This window comes from Papaver somniferum, chromosome 4 (assembly GCF_003573695.1).
Source record: "Papaver somniferum cultivar HN1 chromosome 4, ASM357369v1, whole genome shotgun sequence".
NCBI classification, from domain to species: domain Eukaryota; kingdom Viridiplantae; phylum Streptophyta; class Magnoliopsida; order Ranunculales; family Papaveraceae; genus Papaver; species Papaver somniferum.
In genome coordinates this window covers 126,146,358-126,150,907 of record NC_039361.1, presented here as the reverse complement: position 1 = coordinate 126,150,907, position 4,550 = coordinate 126,146,358, and positions in this window count along the sequence as shown.

The following is a 4,550-nucleotide window of genomic DNA, read 5'->3' as shown; positions in this document are numbered from 1 at the left end:
GATTTGTCAACACTTTTACTTTTATCAAGTAATTTTGTGTTCTTTTGTGCTTTGAAAGCAATATCCTTTCCATATTTGGATGTATGCTCATAATCAAAGATTTTTAACTTCCCAACAAGAGTATTTCTAGAAAGTGTATCAAGGTTATTTCCTTAAACGATGGCATGTTTCTTAGAATTGTACCTAGCTGGCAGTAATCTGAGAATTTTCATCACAATGTCCATTTCAGGAATAGTCTTACCCAATGTAAAAGATGCATCAACAATTTCAGAAACTTTGTGATTAAACTCATCAAACGAATCTTCATCAGCCATACAAAGATTTTCCCAATCAAAATTTAGCTTTTGAAGCCTAGCTTCCTTTTCAGAGGTATTCCATTCAAATACGGTTTCTAAGATATCCCAAGCATCTTTAGACCAAGTGCACGTAGTCACATGGTTCTGGAGATCTGGGGTAATGGCATGTAAGATAGCATTTAAGACGTCAGAATTTTACTTTGCAGCAAGAATCTCATTAGGATCATACCTACAAATATCCTTTAAAACTGTTACACCGTCTAATCTAACCAATGGAGGATTATAGCCATTAACAACATAAACCCATGATTGAAAATTACGTGCTTGGAGAAAGGCACGCATAGAAATTTTCCACCATAAGTAATTCGATCCATCGAAGACTGGCGGTACGTTTATAGAGATAACGCTTATGTCCATAGAGTCGGATTGCTACAAACACAGACTTATGAGGTCTTAAACGTGTTTGCCTGCTCTGATACCAATTGAAAAATCGGGGGTCTAACAACCACACCCATTATTTCGTTCTGCAATATGTATGGATTAACTCCAATATAATTCCAAGAGAATCAACTAGATAGTCAGACTCAATCAAGGAAATATATCCAAGTGTTATATCTCTATTTCTCAATGTAATAAGCAAATCAAACAGATAGAATCTGTGAGCCTGATTATTAAGAGAATCAACTTTAACGGTATCAAAAACCAATGTTCAAGTGTCAATCAATTTCAATCAACAACCAAAGGTTGGATTTACGAATTGATTGAACTACGCAGAACCTGTGATATTTCAATTATATAAAAATATAATGCGGAAAAGAAATAAAACAGACACCAGAAGTTTTGTTAACAAGGAAACCGAAAATGCAGAAAACTCCCGGGACCTAGTCCAGATTTGAACAACACAATGTATTAAGCCGCTACAGACTCTAGCCTACTACAAGTTAACTTCGGACTGGAATGTAGTTGATCCCTAACCAATCTCACACTCATTAAGGTATAGTTGCATTCCTTACGTCTCTGAATCCCAGCAGTACTCTACACACTTGATTCCCTTAGCTGATCTCACCCACAACTAAGAGTTGCTACAACCCAAAGTAGAAGACTTGATAAACAAATCTGTCTCCCACGGAAAAGTCTATTATGATAGATAAATTGCCTCCCACATAAATACCAATGAAGTTTTTGTTCCGTCTTTTGATAAATCAAGGTGAACAGGAACCAATTGATAAACTGGTCTTATATTCCCGAAGAATAGCCTATAAATATCAATCACCTCACAATAACTTAGCTATATGGTAGTAGAAAAAGTTATTGTGGAATCACAAAGAATGAGACAAAGAGCTTTGTGATTACTTTTTATATCTTACCTATCAGAGATAAATCTCGATCAAATCTTAGGAAGATAGTAGTCAATACAATAGAACAAGTTAGATCAGAACACGCAACTAAAGAGAAAATAGTTGGGTCTGGCTTTAGAATCCCAATGAAGTCGTTAAATAGTTAACATATAATGGTTTTAGGAAAAACCTAGGTGAAAGGAGAATCCACTTTAGTCGCAACTAGTATCACTCATGAGGTGTAGGGATTATGTTTTCCATTTGCTAGAGTTCTCCCTTGTATAGTCTTCAAATCAGGGTTTGATAGCTTTGGAACAAAGCAATCAATATTCACCGTTAGATGAAAACCTGATTTAGGATTCATGCTTAAAACCAAAAAAATATCTCTTCACTGTTAGATGGTCTTAGATTGTTGCACACAAATGAAATATACCTTCATTTTAGATATGGGTAACTGTACCTAAACGTGTATATTGCCTTGGCTCAATAACAGTTAACCGAAGTTAGCCATATGAACACTTTTGTATTAACCACATTCATATTAACACTTCTAGATCAAATGATAATCAAATGAATCTAATTGTGTTACTCATCGAGTTGTTTAATTGTTTACATTCTCATAGAAATATACAACACACAATTGAAGCAAAATCGGATTGATTCAAAATAATCAAATCATGAACATTTTATCCACGGTTTGCAAAGATTGTATTCTTTAATTTATAAATGTATTTTTTCATGAGTATGACATCATACTTAACCGATTTTAGAAATTAAACTAACTCAGTTTGCAAACGGGTACACAAACTAGAGTTCCGGACTTTGATCTTTTCCGACAGTTTGCAAACGGGTACACATACTGTCATTCCAGACCGAACTCAGGTGAAACAGTTTGAAAACAGGTAAGCAAACTTGGTTCTCGGACTTTAAAAGTTACAACCATTCGCATACGGGTTTGCATACTTGAAAAAGAGGGGGTCTAACAACCTCACCCAATATTTCGATTAGCAATCTGTATGGATTAACTCCAATATACTTTCTAGAGAATCAACTAGATAGTCGTACTCAATCTAGAGTAAAGTATATCAAAGAGTTAATATCTCAATCTCTCGATTCGATCTACACTCAAGCAAATAGAAATCTACGAGTCTTTATCAAATACAAGAGAAATAAACTTGGATGGTACGAAAGACGAATATCCAAGTGTCAATCAATTTAAATCAACAAATAAAGGTTGGATATTCTAATTGATTGATCTTAACGCACAACCTGTGATATTTCAATTATATAACAAAATATAATGCGGAATAGAAATAACACAGACACCAGAAATTTTGTTAACGAGGAAACCGCAAATGCAGAAAAACCCCGGGACCTAGTCCAGATTAAACATGTTAGAGCATTTCTCGGTCGAACTCGCATGTGTTGCTATCTCAAGCATGTTTGTCAATGTTAGTGATCAAAACTACAAGTCTTGATTTCTAGTCTAATATAGCTAAGGTCTCGGACTAGGATATAAAGTGTAGTTGAGCTCAAGAACTCCATGGCAATCATCATACAAGACGAAGGACTACTCAAGGAACTGGTGGATCTTCATCGACTAAAATGTATGTGGAGACTTAAACTTATATATCACTCAAAAGTATATTCATCTCCTATCTTGAGACCAAAGTCGTTTTGCTATATAGACTTAGATTACGCACATTTAGTATTTCGAGCCGAGTTTACCTCGCCTATGTACTTCTCGAAATATGTGTTGTTAAAGCTTTCGCTTTAGCCAAGTTCATATTTACCTAGTCACAAAAGTCATGTTATGTTTCAATCACTTTGAAAATTGCTCTGACGAAAAATGGTTTGTGAATAACAACTATATAACGTCCTCTGAGAATTTTTCAATTATTGAAATGAGAGTTTAGAATATATAACCATTTGGAGGATATAAACATTGTTGTGGAAACACATATATGTATAAGTCCTTATTTCTTGAACCGAAGTTTACGAACTTTGTTGATCAAGTGAACCGGAGAAGTGCGTGAGCTAAGTCCGCGAACCCAGTCCGCGAACTGGAGAAATTCTCAAACCCGATAATTTCTGCTGGAGTTTGTAAACTCCATCCGGGAACTTAAGTCCGCAAACCCAGTCCGTGAACTTGAGTAGGTTATGTCTAAAAACTATGTTTAGTGAACTTATCTTTATAAACTAAGGAATGCAATTTCAAACCGTGGCTATAGAGTTCATGAACCGATTCATGTGAATCAAATCGTTTTTGCTTCAATTGTGTCTTGTGTTTAGGGATGAACATGGTTTCGGTTTTCCGCTGGAACCGGACCAAACCAGACCAATTAGAAAGAAACCAAACCGAACCATTTTCTAATGGATTGGTTACGGTGTAGAAAGTGGAAAACCGATAGTGTTGGTTTTGGTTTGGTTTGACCTCTAAAACCGAACCAAAAACCATTGGAAAACCGATTAATTTTTAAACTTAATTTCTACCGTTGATTTACAAGTATTAGATTCTACCCATTGATTTAGAGGATAAATAGAAACCCTTAATGTAATATTTCATTATGATACTCTCCCTCTTTCTCTTTCTCCTTCTCTCAGTCGCCTCCCTTCTCCACCCCCAACTACAGCCGCTGCTACTCGACTTTTTTCTTCCCGTCTTCCTTCTTTTTTATTTCTCAATAACTAAATTAAGATATATTATATATCTTCTTTTGTTCTCTAGAATTGGAGTAAGCTTTAACTATTCCTGATATTTTTTTTATTTTTTTGTCTGTAAATTTGTGTAAACCAGTACTATCGGCAACTATGATTTTTATATCTGTAAATTTGTGTTTTTTGTTTTTGGTTTTACATAATTATTGGTTAACCAAAAACCACTGGGACAAACCGAAACCAACTGGAACCATTTGGA